At 38.6% G+C, this 24678-nt stretch overlaps 1 protein-coding gene across 1 annotated transcript in view; it reads right to left on the reverse strand.

Moving 5' to 3' along the window:
• Positions 1 to 23685, reverse strand: part of LOC126266836 (uncharacterized) — a 44190-nt gene extending 20505 nt beyond the window's left edge. Inside the window, exon 1 of the mRNA XM_049971403.1 lies at positions 23332 to 23685. The gene's annotated coding sequence lies outside the window, so the exon portion shown is untranslated. The remainder of the gene's footprint in view (positions 1 to 23331) is intronic.
• Between the last annotated feature and the right edge of the window lie 993 nt (positions 23686 to 24678).

Raw genomic sequence — 24678 nt, forward strand, 5'->3', positions numbered from 1 at the left:
CAGGCATCCAACTCCAGCATCATCCCGCACCTAAATACTTGGGAGTCACTCTCGATAGAACTCTGACATTCAAAACTCACTGCAAGAACACCAAAATGAAAATCTCCGCTCGAAACAACCTAATTCGCAAACTAGCGGGGACACAATGGGAATCACATCCACAAACTATTCGCTGTTCTGCAATGACACTGTGCTTTTCTACCGCTGAATGTGCTTCTCCAGTCTGGTACAGGTCATCTCATGCCAGACAAGTAGACACTGCTCTCAATGAAACCTGCAGGGTGATCACAGGTTGCTTAAGACCTACCCCAACTAATAAGCTCTACTGCCTGGCTGGAATAGCGCCACCATGGATACGCAGAACAGTGGCTGCCAACAAGGAGAGACTGAAAGTGGAACAGGACAGTGCCCATCCACTACACGGACATAATCCACCACAGCAACAGCTGAGATTGCAAAAGATCTTCCTGAGAACATCCGAGAAGCTCACCATTTCACCAGAGAAGGCTGGAGTTATGGAAGAAGTCAACGCCTCACCTGCAGATGCCAGAAGCTGAAGAACTACCACCTGGACACAACGAGAGCTGGCTGGTGTGGAAATCTTCAAACAGATTACGATCAGGATCAGGAGTTGGATGATCCAGAGACAACCTGAAGAGACGGGGCTTCATAACAGAAGATACATCCTGTGATTGTGGACAAGAACAAACCACAAGTCACATGCTCCAGTGCCTTTTGTGCCCTACATCATGCACGAAGATTGATCTCCTGCAAGCCACTCCAAGCGCCTTGGAGGTTGCAAGGTACTGGGCATATGTAACATAAATACAATTTGTGTATATATATGTACGTATTTATTGATGTGTATGGCTACTGTAAATTTGTATGTTTCTGATTCAAGAATATATATACCTTCAAATTGCTCACTGTTGAAGAATTACCTTATCTATGTAATCTTCTACAATGATGTTTGATTTTTTTTTACATTTATAAAGAATTCATTAAATAATTCAGAAATTTGAGGAGGATTTATAATAGCTTTATCCTCTATTTTGATTTCAGAAATATTATGGCCTCTAGCTGTGGCACCTGCTTCATCTTTGATCACTGACTATAATGCCTTTGATTTGTTTTCACTATCAAAAATAAATCTATTATTTGCCAGTTCTTTTGCTACGTTCAGAACCTTTTGAAAAATATTTTTTTTTTAACTTTTTACATAGGTAACAAAATCTGGACTTCTGTTATGTTTTAGTTCCATAGGTAGCCTTCTTTTCCTTGCAGTAGAGATTTTTATTCCTTCAGTAATCCACTTTACTTTATTTCCTACTGTTTGTGATGTATAGTAAGGGGGAAAGTGTGATCAAAATGTGTAGTAAGTTTTCCAAGAAAGTAGCAAAAGTTTCAGAACAATAAATACTGTGATCTATTGCCTATTCCACCTTATTTAATATATGATGGACTAAGTTCATATTTTCTTTGATGAACTGCCATTTGGTGGGGCATCAAGTGAAACTTAGGACTGGATTGAGTACTTTTTGGTAAGGGGGGGGGGGGGGGGGGAGGGCACAGCACGTTATCTTGTATGGGTAGTCATTGGCAGATTTAGACTTGACTTTGGGTGTACCGCACAGAACTATGTTGGGATCCTTGCTGTTCATGTCATATATTACTGACCTTTCTGACAATATTAATAGCAACATCAGGCTTTTTCTAAATAATGTAGTTATCTGTAATGAAGTATTATCTGAAAGAAGCTGCATAAATATTCAGTCAGGACTTGATAAGATTTTAAAAGTGGTGCAAAGACTGCTAACTTGGTTTAAATGTTCAGAAATGTGAAATTGTGCACATCAAAAAACAAAAAAGCATAGTATTCTATGACTATAATATCACTGCATCACTGTTAGAATCAACCAACTCATACATATACCTGGGCGTAACACTTTGTAGGGATGTGAAATCTGAATGATCACATAGGCTCAGTCACAGATACAGCAGGTGGTAGACTTCAGTTTATTGGTAGAATACTGGGGAAGTGCAATCAATCTTGAAAGGACACTGCTTACGAACCACTTGTATGACCAGTTCAAGAATATTGCCCATGTATGTGGGACCCGTACCAAGTAAGACTAACAGAGGATATTGAACATAAACAGAGAAGAGCAGCACAAATGGACACACACTATGTGATCAAAGGTATCCAGGCACCCTAAAATGTACATTTTTCATATTAGGTGCATTGTGCTGCCACCTACTGCCAGGTGCTCCATATCAGCAACCTCAGTAGTCATTAGACAATGTGAGAGATCATAAAGGGGTGGTCCGTAAAACTCACAGACTTTGAACATGGCCAGGTTATTGGGTGTCAGTTGCATCATACATCTGTACACGAAATTTACACACTCCTAAACATCCCTAGGTCCACTGTTTACAATATGATTGTGAAGTGGAAACACGAAGGGACACGTACAGTACAAAAGCGTACAGGCCAAGCTCATCTGTAGACTGACAGAGACCATCGACAGCTGACAAGAGTCATGTGTAATAGGCAGATATCTATCTAGACCATAACACAGGAATTTCAAACTGCATTAGAATCCAGTTAGGCGGGAGGTGAGAGAGCTTGGATTTCATGGTTGAGCGGCTGCTCACACAACACGCTGGTAAATGCCAAACGATGCCTCATGTGGTGTACAGAGCATAAACACTGGATGATTGAACAATAGAAAAACAATGTGTCGAGTGACGAATCATGGTACACAATGTGGCGATCTGATGACAGGGTGTGGGTATGACTAACGCCTGGTGAATGCCATCTGCCAGTGTGTACAGTGCCAACAGCAAAATTCAGAGGCGGTGGTGTTATGGGGTGGTCATGTTTTTCATGGAAGGGGCTTTCACCCCTTGTTGTTTCGCATGGCACTATCACAGCACAGGCCAACACTGATGTTATAAGTGACTTCTTGCTTCCCACTGCTGAAGACCAATTTGGGGATGGCGAATGCATCTTTCAACACAATCAAGCACCTGTTCATAATGCACAGCCTGTGGCAGAGTGGTTACACAACAGTAACATCCCTTTAACGGACTGGCCTGCACAGAGTCCTGACCTGAATCCTACATAACACCTTTGGGTTGTTTTAGAATGCTGACTTCATGCCAGGCCTCACCGACCAACATCAATACCTCTCCTCAGTGCAGCACTCTGTGAAGAATGGGATGCCATTTCCCAAGAAACCTTCCAGCACTTGATTGAATGTATGCCTGTGAGAGCGGAGTCTGTCATCAAGGCTAAGGGTGGGCCAACACCTTATCGAATTCCAGCATTACCAATAGAGGGCACAATGAACTTGTAAGTCATTTTCAGCCAGGCGTCGGGATACATTTGTTCACATAGTGTAGGTTTGTTTGATGAATGGGAGAGTATCACAGAGGGATAGCAGGAACTGTACTGGAAGACTCTTGAAGAGAGATGTAAACTATCCTGAGAAAGTCTACTAACAAAGATTCAAGAAATCGCTTTAAATGAGTATACTACAATCCCCAATGTATTGCTCATGTAGGGATTGTGAGGATAAGATTAGAATAATTACTGCATGCCCACAGGCTTTCAAACAATCATTCTTCTTGCACTCCATAAGTGAATGGAATGGGAAGATATCTGCCACGTGCATCGCAGAGGTTTGCAGAGTACAGATGTAGATGTAGATATTATACAGAAGCCAAACACGAAGAATGCAAACACACAGTGGCGACAGATCAAATTGATCACACTTGCCCTCACACAGTCAGTACACATTGGTAATACTGAGAATATTTTGGTCAGCATCACTACTGTTCATCAACATTTCTAAGATTGATATTCACTCTCAAGGAATCAGAATATTGACGCACTGATAAAAATCTTAATGTAGACGCACTGCTTAACTTACATGTGACATTTCTACCATTGTAGGTGATAGGCACGAATCATACATTGCATGCACAAAATGGCCGAAGCTGGTCAAATCCATGACAGCAGGGCAGAAAATGGGTCCCAGGCACATTACAATGTGAGCAATTTGCTCTCCCTCCTATTAATTTCTTTGACTGGCCAATTACGGGTTGTATCTGACTCACGGGCTGGCAGTTGCCCACCACGTTCTAGGGCCTCCCATCGAAATTTTTGAAGCAGTCTGAAGGTCTTCTTGGCCACATGTGGAAAATCATCATCCTGGAAAAGCTTGAAAAGTTTGACAGCTTGCCCCTGCACTTGTCCTTGATGCCCTATTTGAATGTCAGCATGTGTTTGTAATACTGCTCAGCATTAACTGTTGCATTCCCTGGTAACCAGTCAATAAGCAGAAGTCCCTCTTCATTGAAAAACAAACAGTGTTACTGTTCCAGCTTTTGGGGCAGAATTGACTTTTTTTGGATGAGGGAGCCGAGATACCACCACTCCATGCTCATCTGTTTGGAGGCAAGGTATGAAGTGGTGAGACCACGTTTTATCACATGCCACAATGTAAGCAATGAAATCTGTTCTTTGCTCCACCTATCTCAATAGATGGGTCATGCAAACTCCCATTCTTGCCGTCTTGTGATTCCCTGAAAGATGCTTGGGCACCCACTGTGCACAAACTTTACCATACCAAAGCTTCTCATGGATTATGTCATGCACAGTCACTTTGCTTAATGACAGTTCAACAGCAATGTCATATGTGCTCATCCGACGATTCATCCGTATGAGCTCCTCCAATGCCAAAATCGTGGCATTGGTGGTTACAATGTGCATTGGCTATAGTGTGGTGTGCTCTTGATGTTTACATGTCCTGCCTCACAACACTGGAAACATGAGAATATTATGCACTGTATAAGACACTGCTCTCTGTAAACCTCTTTCATCCAGCAACAAATTTGTGAAGCATGCTCCCCTTTGCATACAGAAGACAGACAAAGTTCAGTTTCTGCACTAAAAGTAAACTGTAACTCCTTGCTATCATTAGTTACCTGAAACTATCCTCCGGCTATGTGAGCTGCTGCATTACCAACAAATCTGCAGTCCTTATTGGCAATTGGTTGCAGATTATAGATGACAAAGGCAGATTCCAAATGAAAAAAGAATGTTAGGAAGAAAAATAAAAGCAAATACAAAAGTCAATACCACGATGAAAATGATGTGGCAAAGAACTAGAAATAAAAAAAATTAGCCGAATAAAAATGATAGTCACAACTCTTTTGATTAGATTTAGAAAAAATAAATTTCACATTTGACAAGATTCCTATCTACAACGTTCACAATGGCAAAAATATGCTAACCATTGTGATAAAGCAGAACACTGAGTACATTTGTTATATTTTTGATCTTGACCAGCCAGTCACAAAGATGAATTGCAGCCTTCAAAAACTTGCTTTCACGCAATGTTGTGTGAAGCTTATCTAGTGTGACCTGAGGTTTGTGATTCTAATAACCACATATGTGATGCTTAATCGTGTCTTGTGTGCAAGTATCCAGTACTGTTTAGTTAGCGCTGGGTATGAAATATGTATATTTCATTACCATCATTATGCGTGTGTTTTTTGTTCATAGTGTGCTTATCATGCATGATGAAACATGAAATAAAAGTACAGACCCATGATTCGAGATCAATACACAAGTAAGAATGCCGGACAAGGAATTGGAAGTGAACTGACCACTTGTTGTGGCAGTGTGGATATAGCAATTGGATCAGGCATGATGTTGAGTGCTCTGATTGGAGGAAACCAGCTCCTATGCATGAAGTGTCAACTATCACATAATTTTAATCAGACTATATGAAAGATTTGGAAAGTCCAGGTAAAGTTCTGAGTTGTCATAAGCACTGAATATTCTGTCCAGAGAGCAGTCCAAGGATCAAGAGCCTATAATCCAAAAATGTGATGTGCTCTGACAGTGGGGCACCCATAAAGGCTGACCATACAGGTCAGCTGGTTAGCCCATGAGACAGGCTGGTTGCACCACAGGTAACACAATATTACCTGCAAATCACTTCCACTGAAGTTTACTGTCACTGCAACACACACTCGTAAATGCCATCTGCCAGGACTCTGCAGGTCCACACAAGCTACCTGTCACAGTTAATCACACAATAAAACTAGTCACTTCACAGAAGAATTATTGCATTGTTTACACCATTCAAAATGTCACCTTGTGGTTAGCATTTATGGGCTTGTACAAAACAATGAAAATCAAATTGTATTGCATCTCAATGGCACGTTCTGTCACTGATCTCTGTAATTGATCTGGAAATACAATGCTCTGAGGAAACAGATAAGGGTGTTTGCTGGTTGATTTGTACAGTATGCTGTAGAACTTAATGGTCACTATCAGTTAACTTATTAGACCTACCAGAAGAAAATATGACTTCAGTTATTTCTCGATAATCATCAACATCAACCATACGACATCAACTGCTAAATAAATGCCACCCAATGAGTGATATGGTGCAGTGGTTTGCACAATGGACTCGCATTCAAAAGGACTACAGTTTAAATCCGATGTCAGCCATCCAGATTTAGGTCTTCCATGTTTTTCATAAATCACACCTGAAAAATTCCTTTCAAATGGTACAGCCAATTTCCTTCTACATTCTTGAAACATTCCGAGCTTTTGCTCCATCTCTAGTAACCTTGATGTCGATGTGATGTTACATCACAAATTTCTTTCCCTTTTAAAAGTCACCTTCAGACTTTTCCATGGATTACACTCTTCAGCTAAATGTATCACAGTGTTGCTGCATGTTTTGATCAAATGTCTGAGTGGAGTGGAAACAAGACTCCCCAGATATTACACAAAGGATTTTTGTCCGAATTTTTGTAGCCACACGAGTAGTTGGAACTGGACAAATGGAGTATAAAGTTGACAAGTGTGAGGTCTTGTTTTGCAAAACGGGTTTAATTTCTTGAAAGTAATCAGGATATATAATAAAAAGTTAATGAGTGATCAGAGGAAAAATTTTTAACTGGATTTTCATAGCCAAACAAAGAATGGGAAAGGGTCAAATGGGGTATCAAACTACTAGTGCAACATCAGGTTTCGCAAGAAAAGATTTACTTGCTTGACAGTAATCAGGATTATTAAGAAAATACATAGTTAGTGATAAGAGGAAAATCTGAAATATTTCAGAAATGGCTACTACTGGCTATGTAAATGAAGTGTCAAAAAGTTTGCTTCTTCAAGGGCTAGTTATTTTGTGCAGAAAAAGTTGCATTTGTGTAGAAATTGTGGAATTCTTTCTTTCATATTGAAACCCAAAATAAATACCAAATTACAGCATAAATTGAAACCTCTGTGCTTTGTCTTAATCTGTATACTCTTAACATTAATACAAGGGTAAGTCAATAAGTGTCTGAAATAAATTTTTATAATTTATTGCAATAGGACTACACGATTTAATTATATAATTTTTCATGATAGTCCCCCTGTTTCTCAATGCAATTGGTCCACTGCTGTACAAGCTTTCCAATACCTCCGAAAAAACAGTTTTTTGTTTGTGCAGCAAGCCATGTTTGCACCACTTCCTTCTCCTACTAATCAGAGCTGAACTGAATGCCTCTTAAAACGCCTTTAAGTGGACTAAGGTGGTTTGGCACATAATTAACAGTCACTTGCCTGTTACTCAAAGGCACAGAATTATTCAGTATAGGCATCAGTTGTGGCTGTACCTGGATGCTCTGGTCTTTCCTCATCCTTCACACTCATTCGATCACTTTTGAACTGTTCAGCCCATTGGTAAACACTTCGCTGTAACAATACATTGTCCCCCTACTGTGCTGAAAGTCTTCTATGAATTGGTGCTCCTGGTACACACACGCCCCACAAAAAACAGATTACAGAATGATGTCTATGGTACAAACAGAGAGTGACTTAGCCATCTTTATGTTGCAACAGTGCAAAGCGGACTGTTGAGATAACACTGTAACCCACTACAGGCGAAGATAACTGTCTATTTAGTAGTTTTCGGGCACACAATGCTATAGAACCAATCCAAAGACAATTAAAGCAAGATTGCAGATACTTATTGATTTATCCTGGTAGAACACCATCCAACATTAAAATTTATTCTGAACAAAACTCAAGAAGAAAAGAAATTTTTTTTAAAAAAGAAAATAGTCAAATGTTTTGTGAAATGATTTGTCTACATGTAAGAAATAAAGTAGGTTAGAGAAGCATTTGCCATGCCACAACTGCTCACATAATTTTGAACATCATTCAAAAGTGTGTCACAGGTTTTTATTTCTGCTTTTAGAGAAATAATTTCACAAAAGTTTTTTTTTTCCTTCAAATTAGTCATCTGCCTACCTACCATCAGTTCATCGCCTTAGTTTTTTCCAATATCAAGGAATCTCACAAAAAATTTCCTTAGGATGCTTCCATATGCCTTAGTTCATAACCTGCACAAAAGCATTTTATTTTCACTACACCCATAACTGTATCTTCCACTCCACTGACCCATTTGTTTGTTTTTATATCTCTCCTAATAAATTCCACCATGCACCTCTTCGTTAATAAATCTTTCACCCCACAGAGCAGAGTGAGCACTGTATTGCAACTTACTAGCATATTAAAACTATTTGCCATTCCTGGAGCCTCGCATGTTGCAGGCAATATTCTTACCAACTAAGCTACCCCAGCATTACTCCCAACACCATTAAATGGTTTACTTCTGCTAATACCTCTTTCCTAGTTTCCAAACTTCACAAAAGTTCTCCTGCATACCACACAGGACCAGCTCTCCCATAACAGAGGATACTGTGGCGAAATGGCTTGCCCGCAGCCTGAGGAATTCCCTCCAGAATGAATCTCTTATTGTTCACCAGTGTGTGCACCATTCTCCTCCTCATTGCTCACTCACGGACCCTCAATTTTTTTTAATGGTTTTCACATTTAAGTGCCTGCCATTCACCTCCTCATGGCTTGCTCAGTGACCCTCAATTTTTTAAACGGTTTTTACATTTAAGGTCCTTGTCTCATTGTTATAAATTGAATCTGATAACAGATATAGACTGAAAATTTTCAGTTTCATACACATAATAATCTCCATTTAAAAAATTCTACTTAGTCCTCTAAAACCACTTGAGACCATTTTTATTTTTCTTCTTAATTTATTATGGCATCCTTAGAGTCACTGTCTTAAATTGGCCTGATTGGTATTGTACATGGACAAAAAAATACTCTGACAATTATGCACTCGTCTTGCTATCCACCTTAAACCTGAAAAGAGCTGTGACCTTTCCCCACCACATGTGATGCACCTTTGCAGTAGCAATCTATAATTAACTAACAGATTTGTGGCAGTTCCTTATGCACAATAAATATATATTCTATGAGTTATTTCATAGGATCTAGTGGCCTCTTTTCCATCGAGCAATTTCATTTCCTTTTCACTCCTACTATTGTTTATATCTATGCATATTTTTATTTTATTTAAAACAAAGATTCCAAGACTTACCAAGCGTGAAAGCGCCGGCAGACAGGCACATGAACAAAACACACAGACACACACACAGAATTACGAGCTTTCGCAACTGGCAGTTGCTTCGTCAGGAAGCAACTGCCAGTTGCGAAAGCTCGTAATTCTGTGTGTGTGTTTGTGTGTTTTGTTCATGTGCCTGTCTGCCGGCGCTTTCACGCTTGGTAAGTCTTGGAATCTTTGTTTTTAATATATTTTTCCCATGTGGAAGTTTCTTTCTGTTTTATTTACATATTTTTATTTTTATTTATTTATTTATTTATTGCATTTGTTTGAGTGTAATTATGGAATATAATACTTATATGAGGACAGATCATCACTATTACCTTAGAAAGAAGGATTTTGTATAAATTAGAAAGAAGGATTTTGTATAAATTGCCATCGTTTTTACATATCAATTCACTGCTTGCCCCTTCAAATATAACATAATAAAATTTTTCCTGTCACATGACATGTCATATACAATTATTTGATTGAAACATTGGTGATTAGTCAGTAAACACAGTTGCATACCTACATAATGAGTTTCAGAACCTCCCTCCCTCCATCCTACACACCACACAGCCTAAACAGGCCTACAACACAGTCATCAACCTTTCCTCCAAATGCCTCAGATCTGCAAAAGTACAGTCCTTTCCTAAGGCCTCACCTTTTGCCCTCTCCCAAAGTCATACTGAGCTTTTAAAGACCTTCTCTCTATCCCTACGGTGGTTACATTTTTCTTCCATTAACCCTACCAATCAGACTCAATCCAAAACCATTATAGGACCCTACCTGACTCAGCTTATTCCTCCATCTAACTGTGATCCATCCCCAGTGGCCCCAAATCAGCTCCTGTTATCTTTCCAGAATTTCCGAACCTCAAACCTTGCCTAGCCATCGTTCCTCTTATCCCACTCCACAACAAGGAAACTGACCTCACATCTGCACTCACCAGTAACCCATCTTCCCACAACCAAGATACCAGCCAGTTCCTCCACTGACTCTCCATAGTTTCTCTCTCTATACTACCCATCATCTTGCTCATTACTGTTGATGGCACCTCCCTCTATACTAACATCTCCACTGCTCATGGTTTTGCCTCTATTGAAAACTACTTTTCCCAATCCATGGCTGATTCCAAACCTACAGCCTCCTTCATGGTCACTGTGACCAACAATATCCTCATCCACAGTTACAACTCCTTTGAAGGCATCACCTACAAACAAATCCAAGGTTCAGCAATAGACACTCACATGGACCCTTCCTGTGCTAATCTATTCGTGGGCTATCCATCCAGAATCACAAACTTTTTTTCAGATCCACTGGTAACAGATTCATTATCTGGATCGAGGACAGAACACCATACCCACATTCCTCCAGAACCTCAACATCTTCTCCCCCATACACTTCACCGGATCCTCCTCAGCCCAATGAGCCATCTTCCTTGATGTCAATCTCCATCTGAAGGATGGACACATCAGTACCACATCACATCTAGCAGTCATCAACAATACCTCCACTTCGACAGTTGTGACCTATTCCACACCAGTAAGTCCCTTCATACAGCCTAACCACCCATGGCCTTCCTATCTGTAGTGACAACAGTCCCTCTCAAAATATGTCATGGGTTTAGCTGAGTCCTTCAATGACCAAAATTGCCCTCAAACCTTGCCCATAAATAGATCTCCCATGCCTTGTCTTCCCAGTCACCCACCACGTACCACATGCCCACTATCCATCCACAAATAAGTACTCATCATGTGACTCAGTACCACTCAGAACTGGTGTGACTGAATCACATTCTCTGCCAGGACTTCAATAATCTCTCATCATGCCATGAAATGAAAAATAACCTTTCTACTGTCCTACCTGCAATGGTAGTCCACGGCCCACCCTGCCAACACACTATCTTTGTCAGCCCACATACTCTACCCCTGTTCCCAACACCTTGCCTCGTCAGTCACATCCCTACAATAGACCTACATGCAAGACCTGTCCTATAGATACTCCCACTACCAGCTACACCAATCTTGTCGCAGACATATCCTACCCCATCAAAGGCACAGTCATCTGTGAAAGCAGCCATGTGACCTACAAATTTGGCTGCAACCACTGTGTTGCAAGCTCCATGGGCATGAGTACTAGCAAGTTGTCTGTCCATATTAATGGCTACCACCAAACTGTGGCCGAGAGGCAGTTGGCCAACTCAGTTGCTGATCGTGCTGCCCAGCACTTTAATGACTGCTTCACAGCCTGTGCTACCCTTATTTGTCACACCAACACCACCTTTACTCATCTGCTTAGGTGGGATCTCTCCCTGCAATGCATCCTTTGTTTCCATAATGCTCCTGGGCTCAATCTTTGCTAGTCCCTACTCTCCAGTTGCCTCTTCCCTTCACTGCTCCCACGCTAGTACTATTCATGCCTTCCATTCCATCAATTCATGCATATAGTCTGTTCTTTTGCTCTACTTCAACCCCCCCCCTCCCCTCTCCTACCCAAAGCTCACAGCACAGGCAGCACTGGTGTCTCCCTTCACCCGTACCCTGCTAACCCTCCTCCTCCCTGCCTCACGTCTCATCTGTGCCCCCACTACCTACCCCAACTAGATTGTTGCTCACCTCAGATTCAGCTGCAGTTTGGCCTTAGCATCCGGAGATGACAGAGGTCATGTGTGTTTGAGTTATGCTTGTGTGAAGGTGTGTGTTTTTTACTACTTCTAATGAAGGACATAGTCCAAAACCTGAACATTTCTAGCATTCTTTTCACTGTGCCTATCTGCAACTCAACATCTGTTCTCTGTGGTGAGCTGGAATCTATTCTTTCCATATTGTTGTTATTCCATCATGGACTTTCCATTGTTTGATATATATAACTATGGCTCACCTGCAAAGGAAAATATAGTTAAAACATTCACACTGCCTACTCATGAATATTTCTCATTCATATAAATTGAAACCACATTAGACTAACAGCATATATTGAACAACTGCAAAGAAAGCCCTTATGTTTGTTACCTGATATGATCAAAGTATTAGCTTGGTAGGTATGTCCATAGTGTTTTTATTTTGCATGTTGGTATTGTCGTCACTATAGGTTTATTTATCAATTGCCATTTTTTATTTGTAGTTCATTGTTGCTACTGAAGTTTGTATATTGTCATACGTACATAGTGAGTGGAGCTGTGGATACTAGAATATGGAGTGCCAAGTGGAGAAATCAGTACATTTCGATATATTATTCTGTTTGAGTTCAATAATGGGATGACAGCATGGGGGCAGCCAGAAACATTTGCACTGTGCATGGGGATAAATCTATCGAACAGAGCACAGTAAAACATTGATTGTCTTGCTTTTGGGGAGAACTGTTTTCACATTAGTAGCTCTCCATGCGCAGGAATACTATCAGGGTTTGAGGAAGATCGTTTACATGCATTAATCCACAATGATCCATGTCAGTGTACTCAAGACCTGGCAAATGTAAGGAATTTGATCATGCCACCATCATGCAACATTTGCATGCAATGAGGAAGGGTCAAAACCTGTGTGTGTGTGTGTGTGTACTGCACACTCTATGCCAAAATCACAAAAATCTGTGTAGGGTCATATATGCATCTCTGCTTGCTCGTCGTCAATTGGCTACTGAACAGCACCAACTTTTCCTACCCTGTATTGTTACTGGTGATGGTAAATGGTGTCTTTATGCTAACACACAGAAAATAAACGAATGGCTGAGCCAAAACAAAGAAGCAACTCCACGGACAAAGACTCATGCACATCCACAAAAGGAAATGTTAAGCATGAGGTGGAACGGTGATGGTGTGGTGTACTAGGAATTGTTTCCCTGAGGTGTAACCATGACTGCTCACATTTATTGTCAACAACTGAGATGTCTGGCAGATGCAATTGAAGAGTAACAATCTGGAAGTCTGCACGAAGTGATGCTATTCCACCATAATGCCTGCCTGCATTCTGCTAGACTGACAAAAACCACTATATGTAAGTTGGGTTGGGAAGTCATTCCACATCCACCTTATTCATCTGGTCTTGCACCCTCAGATTTTCTCCTTTTCCACTCTACCGAACAATCTTCGAGGCACTTCCTTTCAGATGAAAACGCGCTCCGAACATGGCTCGAGGCAGAATTGCAAATTTACCCTAGTATTGGCAGGCTATTGTAAATAGTGAAGGTGAATATATTACTGATGACTAAATTCTCTGTTAATTGTCTCTGTTGTGTTTCTTAAACTTGTGGGAAAATGCTGCAAACTTATGCACTAACCTAATACCTTGATTTCTATAAATCGAGGTAAAAATATGGAAGTTTTGAGGAGATGACAATAAGAAGAAAGCCAGTGCTAAGTAATGGTTCCATGTGCTCCTTGGAGGATGAAATGAGATAATCATGGTTAAAAAAAATTACAAAACTTGTTGAAATTCAAACAGATGTGCATTGGTTGTGTTGAAACTAAGCCAGAGTATAGAAGACTTGATAAGCAAAAAAGAATTTATGTTCGAACCTAGAATGTCTATCAGTTTGGTACAGCACAAGGAATGTCAATACAGAGTGTGATTATGTTAGTACTGAAAGTGGTAGTATAATGGTGATTCGGTTACTGACAGCATCAATGAGCCTCAGAGGAAAGAAACACAATTATTCCTGCAACACAGGAAAGATCGTAGGAGAGGACTGTCAGCAACAATAAGCCTTTTACAAGCATAGAAATCATGCTTAAAAGGAGTAGCTGAAATTCTTTCGGTTTAATATAATCACTGATGAAACCAGCTGTGTGTGGAACAGTACAGTCAACCTGAAAGTGAAATGATCATTTGTTGCACCAGCATTAACACACATATAACCATCAGTGATCTAATGTTGTGCAGTCAGTACTACCTACAAATATTTCATCCCGTGCGCGTACTGCAAGCTAAACTAAAATTCATACATGATTCGTCACGTAGTCTAATGTACATGTCTCGAATCGCCCAATCGTTTTCCATCATTTTTCATCTGACATACGATACTTAGACAATTCTTGATTAACACCAGCTGTCTTCTTTCACTATCAGAACACCAACTCACAAATTCCAGTTGCTCTATATCTACATTTCATGCTATCACTCTGTACTCCCACCACAATGTAATTGGTAGTTTTATGCAACACTATTCTCATAACAACATAGGCTGCTTCAAAAATAATAATTTGATTTCAAAAGCCTATATATTTTAATCATCAAACCAAAAATAAGTGCTTGTCTTTAAATATATAGTTAAGTCAAAAATTTTACATAAAATGTCTAAAATGTTTATATGAGCACATTTTGTCGATATTATAGGGCACTTCACACCATACTGATGTGAGTACGCCAAAAATAAATCCCACAGTGATCTGATTGTGTAGTTCATTCACATTAGTCAGAAGTGGAGGTACATAAACAGTTCTTTAATGGGTGTTTAACTGACTGACTCATTCCTCAATGTATTTTTGTTGCTGGCAAAACTGTTGTTACCTTCCTGTGATATAATTATAGTGAAGCTAGATTGTGTGGCTTATCCAAATCAAAACTATTATCACGATTTATTGAGCTCCACCAATAAAAAACCTTCACAGCTTTCTTTATCACAAAGACACAAAAAGTGATGGGGTTGTTAAAATCTCAACTAAGCGGTCCATGTTTATGCAGTGTTCCACCACAGCTCCCAGAGCTAATTGCACTAGGCTAGGTGCATAGTGCACAAAGTATTGCTGAGAAGAATATCCTAGAAGATGACTTTGCACAACTGGAGAGTGGTTCTGAGGAAAATGGATGTCAGCAGCATGGTTTCACATAAACCCGTGGTGCAGGTATAAGATCAGAAATATGAATGTGATATGTTTAAGTATGCGGTATATATGTTTTTGTGAGTGCTCTTTCTACAATTTAGGACAGATACTCCAAAAATATCAAGCAAATGTGATTTTCTGCCCTCGTGTTTTGTCTTGCCAACCTGCTGTGTCTCTGCCTCATAAATCTCTCAGAATTTTTTATTTTATCTTCTTCCTGTGCTTACAGACTATGATGCACTGTTATTAAATTGTACACAAAACAGTAGAATTCTGTTTAAATTTCTCTTCACTTTTACTGACACATAGCTCAAACACTAGCTATGTAAACTGTAGGACATTTGTATTTTCACACATCAATAAGCTACACAAAATCAGAGAATGTTCACTCTTTTCACAAGTGGAAATAATCAACAAAATAAATGTAAATTTTATGAGACTCACTGCAAACTTCACCATTCTGACATATTGCATCTACACACTTCAACCGTTGAATCACATCTGAATGACACAGAAACTAACATTTCAATTACTGTGTACAGGCTGACATTGCACCTATGATGATTTAAAACTTCTCCACAAAAGAAAATTACATAATGAAACATTAGATATTTTGTGAGTTCACTACTGGGCCCTGACTGACTTCATGGCTGCACCAAAGGGATTATAACTGGTGACTGAATCATGCTAAATTTGCAACACCTATTATATATGTGAGTATTAAAGGAATTATAAAATGGGAAAATGCTATGTTATTTCATTTTATATTTTAACATAAAAGAGGGGGCAATTAAAAGTGACAAAGATGCAATATATAGTGAAGTTAAGTTTCTCTAACTATTAACTGAATTATTAGAAAGCAGAGTTATTGGTACTATTTTATGGGAGAGCAAACTTAATGTGCACAGGAGTTTCCAAAGTTGACCAAAAATCTTCAAGAAAGTAAAATTTTAATTGGAATAATTAACACACTAACAGGTTTTTAAGTAAAAGTATATATTTCTGGAAATAGAAAAATTGGTGCTACAAAAACTGTGGAGTTTGGATTTTGGAACGAATTACATTTTAAGATTGGGGCATTCTGGAACATTAATATTTTAAACATGAATAACTTTTGAAACATGGTGTTATCAGGAAAAGTAAGATGCCTGCTTCAAAGTGGAGAACAAAGGTTTTCAGACATGCTACGTCCCTCTTAAAACAAACAATTGTATCATTATTGAATTTTTACATTCGTACAGTTTGCATAGTAAATAATGAATATGTCTTTAAATATAACATTTCCAAGATAACTAAATAAACTGCTGTCATCCACAATCTGTAAATTATACAGTGAATAATGAAATACTGCTTAAAAGAGACATTAGTTATTTCCTGTAACTATCATATATCAACTAATAACAAAAAGACAATAGAAAAGGAGAAAATAATGTAGGCATCAGGAGTCGGACAAGAGCAGCTAGGATAATCCCAGCTTGCTTTGTTACAATGTGAAGACTGTGTTTATTTTTGGTTCCGTCAAATATATTTAGTTGCTTCATTTAGGCAGATGTGTACCACGTTCCTTGTGGCAGCTATAGCAATTCAAATACTGAGCAAACAACAAAGACTGTTTGCGGAAGGTGTATTGAACCTGAGTGGTAGTCCCAATAAACATTACACTGTCATATGGAACTCTTTAAATTACAAGAGTCGTGTGTAAAATAAGGGAAAGACAACCACTCACCTACAGCAGATCAATGCTTGAAACACATTACAAAATCACCACTCATGCTAGCTTTCAAGCACACACTCATTTTCTAGCAAAAGTAGGCACACTCACACATACAACCATACAAACGCCTAAACATACACTCAAATTGTGGCTTTAATCAGGACAAGGCACAGAATCTGGACCACATTGTAGTTAGTTTACAGAAAAGTTGATACAGTGTTGTCAGGATCAAAAATACTTTGCAGAGTGGCTCAACAAAATGAGCAATTTCTCCACCTGCTGTAGGGGCACATAACTACGAGGGACCTTTGCCAAGTCTTTGCTACAGATTTGTGTGTACTGTGTCATCACATAATATACAGCCTCCTTTGACATTATTCTATTGGCTCACTTGAAGGATGGCCAGCATGTGTGTGCCAAAAATATCCGTATAAAAAGTGGATTTTGCATGGAATCTGGACCACACTGTAGTTAGCTTACAGAAAAGTTGATACAGTGTTGTCAGGATCAAAAATACATTGCAGAGTGACTCAACGAATTGAGCACTTTCTCCACCTGTTGTAGGGACACATAACCATGAGGGATCTTTAACAACTACCAATGTCTTTGCCACAAAATTGTGTGTATCTTGTCATTACATAATGTATCTCCTCCTGTGCCTTTATTCTCTTGGCTCACTCAAAGGACGGCCAGCATATGTGTGCCAAAAATATTCATATAAAACATGGATTTTGCATTGATGAAGACCCAAAAGTTGATGGATAAGTGTCTTTAATATACCCCACATGGAAACAAAACCAGACACAGAATGATGGGCAACATAAAGAGCCATTTACACTATCACAAATTGTTTGGACCCATGAGATCTACCCACTGTTAACTGTGTCAAAATACTTTCAAAAATCATTTTAATAATGTTGCACAACTCCACCCTTCTGGAAAATGACGTCATCCTAGTCACACATTACCTTTCAGAAAAGCCAGTTTTTCATAATTTACAAGTGTGATATTTCTGTGATAAGTGTCAGTCAAAAAGAAGTCTGGGTCATACACCTCTATCGAGAAATGATACAAAAATACATTAAGTTTATGACAGTCTTTCATGAACAACCTGCATAAACAGAAATGTTTCAGCAAGGAGATCTCTTTCGTGCTGGTCTAATTCATACGAATGATCTGAACACCACTGTTGTTTACCAACCAACATGAGCAGTGGCAGAGTATGCTCATCCTGTGCAGAGGGTAAAATTATAAAACTCTACGTGATGTATCTTGCAAGTAATACAGAGCAATCAGTAATTAACTATTGTTGTTGTGGTCTTCAGTCCAGAGACTGGTTTGATGCAGCTCTTCACGCTACCCTATCCTGTGCAAGCTTCTTCATTTCCCAGTAACTACTGCACCCTGCATCCTTCTGAATCTGCTTAGCGTATTCATCTCTTGGTCTCCCTCTATGATTTTTACTCTCCACGCTACCCTCCAATACTAAATTGGTGATCCCTTGATGCCTCAGAACATGTCCTCCCAACCGATCCCTTCTTCTAGTCAAGTTGTGCCACAAATTCTATTCAGTACCTCCTCATTAGTTATGTGATCTACCCGTCTAATCAGCATTCATCTGTAGCACCACATTTCGAAAGCTTCTATTCTCTTCTTGTCCAATTAACTATTACAAGGCTGAAATCGTACCAGAAACATGGACACTGGAGAATAGCTACAAATGAAACAGTCTACAAGGAAACAGAACCGGTAATGAGTATAATCAGGAAGAAATGCATTTCTTTTTCCGGACATCTAATCAGAACACCGGGGAACAGGATACTAAGGAGAATAATAGAAAAATTGTGGAATAGTAAGAGCAACATTAAGTGGATTACAGGAATCAAGGAAGATATGGATGAGCTAAAGATTACAGTGGAAGACCTAAGAAACAAAACTAACAAAATCAGGAAACTCACAGACAAACAAACCAGACTGCAAACGAGAATCAATAGACAGACAACAGGAAGGGCAATTTCCGATGAAGACAGAAGGATGAGATTCGAGGGAATGAAGACATACTGGGCTGACAGGAAACTGAAAAATTCTTTGTATAAAGCTGGCTAGAGTGGTCCAATGAAAGCCATAAAATACAAGCCACACGTGATAGTTGGATTACCAGTTCTCTACTTACTTGATAAGTGATCTTTATTGGAATGTGAACAATTTGTTGAATGTAATCTCTACGCATTCATCGGAAACATAAGGATAGCCAATCGATTTCCTTGCAAACAGACAACCTTCATCTTTAAAACAGATTCAAGCACGTCAAAGTACCTGGCAACTACCTAATTTTGTTAATGTATACTTAACTTGTTTCACATTCCTTTCTAATGAAATGTATGGAGCAAAATTAATTAATTAAAAGAATTAAATTTAAAAACTGAGCTATATTTTTAACACCTTGATTGTGTGCTTTTCTGGTTCTCAGCACTTCCCCTGCATAATGAGTGGTCCTCTTTCCCATATCATTGTTTCCTGAAGAAAATCACTAAATATTGTGCAATGTGTAATTAACACCAAAAAACACAATTACAAGTAGCGAAGTGGATTGCTATCACGCTGGAAAGAGCATTGCAAAATGTTAAACATTATTTATCAGTAGAAAGTGAAGCAGCCAACAGTTCAAAAACTGATTAGAATTCTGCAATGCTTTCCTGGGTTGACAGAAGCGTCCAATCTCATGCATCGGCTTTGGCCCGTGATGTAAGGGTGTTGTCATGTGTGACGTCATGACGGTGCGGAGTTTGGTTTGTGAGTGTGGCTCGTTTGTAGATGTCGTCGTGTTGTGGTTTGTTGTGCTCTCTGGTGGTATGTTCAGGGTTTTCATTTGTGTGGTGTAAAGGGCTCAGTTTGCTGTTGCTCATTATGCAGAATTGTTCGAGTGTCGGCTGTGTTTGTTACGGAATTCGTTTCAGTGAGTTAACGATTTTGTGTAAAGGTTGTTCGCTGTACATCATGAGGTAATTTTAGTAAAATTAATCGGTTGTTGTTTTTGTTCAGGAATGGATATGACGGATAAAATTAACAGTGTGCAGGTCAATGGAAGTGTTCGATTTCAATGTGTGGCTGTGTATGTTGATATTGGTATGGAGAGATGTTTTTGAGCTATATAGGCCAAGGAAAGCGTTTGATCCTAATTTATGGGATCGGGAGTTGCTGTTGAGCTATATGGGTCAAAGGAAGTGTCCGATTCCAAATGATATTGTGTTTAGTGGTATTTCGGGAGTTTTGCGAAGTCGGTTTTTTTTTTTGTCGTTTTGTGTGGTTTTGTATCGGGGTGGGTGTCTAAATTTGTTTATATTTAGTTTGCCCTCCACCTAAAAGCTCCCCATTTCCCTCACTTGCCCCATTAGTGTCCTTAGGCTTTTTGTGGAAAGTGCGTGTGATTGTTTTTCGATGTATTTTTGTCCTCATAATGCGTACGTACCGACTTTATATGCACCATACTGGAATCGTGGTTTATGGTTGTTTCCGCCATATTTGTGACATCATGGGTCAAAGCAGATGGGCGGGATTGGACGTTTCCGTGTTTCTGCTTTCCTAAGCATAGTAGTATTGGAGTTAATATGTCCTTGCCTTCTTCCACATGAAAATAACCCACCATCCAGCTTACTGGATTTAGCTTAATGGTCAATTCAAATTTAAATTTTTGCATGCATAAGGCACTACAGTGTGAAGTAAAACAATGTAACTGCCACAAACCCAATTATCAGTACACAAACAAATATTTTTTTAGTAATGGTTTACCCACAGTAGTGAAATAAAATAAAGCAGCTACCAGCAAAGGCAACCTCACATTTGTACAGAAGTGATGTACAATTCATTTGCTAGTGTTATCAATCTTAGCAGTTAGTATCCAAAAAAAGTCAAAAGGTAATGACACAGATAAAGCCAACCATATCCGATTAAAAAACTAATTAAATTTTAAGATAGGAATTGCTCTTGAGTGGAATGCAGGAGACGTTAGTGTGTGGGTAGATATACTAGACACTTCTTGTACTTCAATAGTGCAATACCCAATGGAGTACAGGATAGGTAGCAGGAATGACATACAAATCAGTGAGCATATTGTGTAAATTGCATGGATGATGAAATACAGCTTTGGGGGACGAAGACATCATTTTTAAGTACAACACCCCTCATCTCAAGGCATGCTGAGCAGCAGTTCCCACGTTTTGCCCACCCCTTTCCCCTCCTTATCACTTTCCACTCCATTCCTATGCTAAATTGACACATGCCTTCCACCTCATCATTTCCTCTCTCTTATTGAGAAACTATTATAAAACAATGATTACCTTTTTAATACAATTTCTCTCAAATTTATTCTATCCTATCTAAAACAGCAGTAAACTAACACAACAGTAAATCTGTAGGCACCTTTCTTTTAGCATTACTATATATCTACATTAAAGCTATGAAAAATTTGCTTTCAGTTACATCAGCTTCATCTGAATCCAAATTACTTTTAATACTAAAATGAAGAAATTTATTACACAATTTTATCCAAAATATTGTGCCATTAGTGTGTTACCAGTAGTGGCTCAAAATCCTTTGTCATGAAATCTTACCTGAGGACTGTCTGGGAACAGTACAATTTGAGCAATAGTGGATTTAATATGAAGGTCTCACAGCAAGTTTTTAGCAGGATTATGTATATAGATCTCCACTGTTTTAATTTACACATATAATTTGTCCAGTTTTAGATTAGAATGTTTAAAAATAGTTCCGTTAGCTCCTAAAGGAATTTGGAGACATCAATGCAGCACACTGAAGAACATTTCAAATAGTTTAATATGTGGTTAAAAAGTGAATAAGTTACATATTGATCAAGGCAAAGCCACTGATAGTTTCTTGAGGTTACGTAACAATAATCATTTGTGTGTTTACCACATCAGAATTCATACGCACATAATTTTAACATAGATTAACAGTAGTTGTCACCTTTGTAAAAAGATTGTGTGGAACCCTAGTTATCAGTTACACTTGATCAGCTCTTGTTATGCATTTTTCTACAAAGCCATTTAACAAATACAGTGCAAGTATCCCTGGAGCAAAAGAATGTTTGGTTCACAGTGAAATTTATCAAGTACACCACCAGGGTAAAAAGCAACGAATCTTGGAAACGGACTTCCAAGAAACTGTTTAACTTATTCATACATACAAACAGTTGGTTCATGAAAACAAAAAATTGCAGCTAAAACAACTATTTGTTTGCCAGCATGACACACACCACATGCAGGTGATCAACGTATCTACTACTATGCGCAAACTAGATTGTGACAGAGTAGTTATAGCTACTCACAAGTGCAATTGGTTCATATCGTACAAAGAGAAGCATGCAACCACTTCAAGAAACGAAAGAATTTAAATCATACCACTAACATGACTAATTCTCGATGTTGCTTTAACATACTATACATTAATATATAAATATATATAAATACACTATTGCAACCATACAATGTGTAATGATGAGAATTTTAGCTGTTATGAGATACTGTATCTGCCTCATATGTGTGTGTGTGTGTGTACCTCATATGTAGATGGACATACAACAATGACATCCACTGTATAATAACATTTAAAGACCTATAAATAAATAGCGCAATGTAAATTCAGACGTTAACTGTGGGCTGTTTATTAAGAGTACAATAAAAAAAACTGACAAGCTCTTGACATGCAAAGAAAATTTCTGTGTAATACAGAATTGACAATTTCAACTGTAGTGGGTTACAGTATTCTTAATAAAGTAGTAATAACTTCTGCAATTAGAGTTCTAGATACCACCTCGTTTATTTCGATTACGTCACTTATTCGGCATCAAACAATTTTCGTTAGTCAGGTCTGCAAGGTTTTGCATTGCAGCTGCCAATATTTTTTTTTTTTTTTTTTTTTTTTTTTGGAGATAAAACACAGGAAAACGTTTTTCAATAAATTTTATTTGTGTTGCCTTCATTCCGATAACACTATTACAATAAGATAAACATTTAAGAACAATTTAAGAGATGTGGTAATTCCTACTACAACATTTTTGCAAATGCCTGAGGTTTAATTCTGAAATCAGCATTATCATTACAGAATGGAATGTTTCAATACGTTGTGACCAACAGTAAATATTTACGGCCTTGAAGTCTACATAATAAGTAAAGGAAATGAAAGGACTATGCGACATATTAATATTTTTTTCTTCCTTCTACATGGCTACCTTGTATAACATTGCGATGGGTATTATTAAAGACAGGTTCATGCTACAAGCGATTCTGAATTTATTTTACCTCAATTATTGGTATAGCGGTATTCCTCGGAGGTTGCTACGAACTAAAAAGACCTAAATTATCTCATTCTCAGTAGATACGAGGGTGGCACAGGACATCCGCTGATATATGCATAAAAAAGGCGGGGCGGAAAGTTTGAGTTACACGTCGCGCCTTAATGCATTGACATAAGCACTCCACAGATGAATACGCATGCGCATATGGAAATCGACGAGCACTTCACTGTAGAAACTAGCAGCTCGAACATTTATCGTGTCTCACATAAACTGTAACGCCCACAGCTCAGATCGCGGAAGCAATTGTGTACATTTATTACCGAGTGTATAATAACTGTTGAATGACGTGCATAATCATGTCTATATTTATTTATCGTTGTAGATTATGTACATTATGTGGGTTTTATTGGGTACGTAAACATAAAGATAAAATACATTCAGCTACGTACACAAATGACAAGTATACATAATATATATAACACAATATACAATATTAATCATTGGACAGAGAAATAAATGGAATAAAAATAAACGACATAATACCGACATACATCTTCCCATGCGTTGTAAGAAAAGGAAGCATGTTTAAGAATGCAGTGTAAACTATTATTTCATGGTATTTCTGAAATAGCCTTGAATTTTACAGAAACTCTTTGTAATATGTTTTTGATGCGGAACACTATGTCTCCCGGGAATAAATTGTTCGTTAATGAAACCGATTTGCTCGAACTTCTACAACAGGTCATGGGCCCAGGCCACGTCTAGTTGAACGAAACGTAATTTTAGGAGAAGACTGGTCAAATCCATTGCGTGTTGGTGGAAGAAATTATTGCTGATACCAGTCGTTCGTACGGTAACGGGAACCGTCTATAACAACATAGCTAAAAATGGCGATTATAAAGTGAATCTTGACGAACATTAATGACCTGATGATTGGACTAAGTGTATTTGTATTTGTGTCTATTTCGCTTCGTTCACACGTACTCGAGGGCATACTTTCACATTTGTATGTTATGTATTTTGTGGTGAAATCTATGCAGTGTAAGCCTAGGTTGCCTCAGGATGAATAAACTACTACCATAACTATCACCATTACCGGTACTATTAACACGTATGGTATTGCAATGGGATGCGACAAAGTTACAAAAGGCACCATGCGCAGAATGGCAACAGCATGACGCGAAAGCAGCATGTCTGAGTGCAACTGAGCTAATTTAACCGGTTGCTGAACTTAATAATAATAATAATAATAATAATAGCTTTATTCAACATCTAATGCTACCCTGCACATGTACAGAAACAGTAATGATTACAGTTGTTTGTACAATACACAAGACACATTCTTCTGAAT

The sequence above is a fragment of the Schistocerca gregaria genome, chromosome 4, assembly GCF_023897955.1.
Source record: "Schistocerca gregaria isolate iqSchGreg1 chromosome 4, iqSchGreg1.2, whole genome shotgun sequence".
In the NCBI taxonomy this organism is placed as follows: domain Eukaryota; kingdom Metazoa; phylum Arthropoda; class Insecta; order Orthoptera; family Acrididae; genus Schistocerca; species Schistocerca gregaria.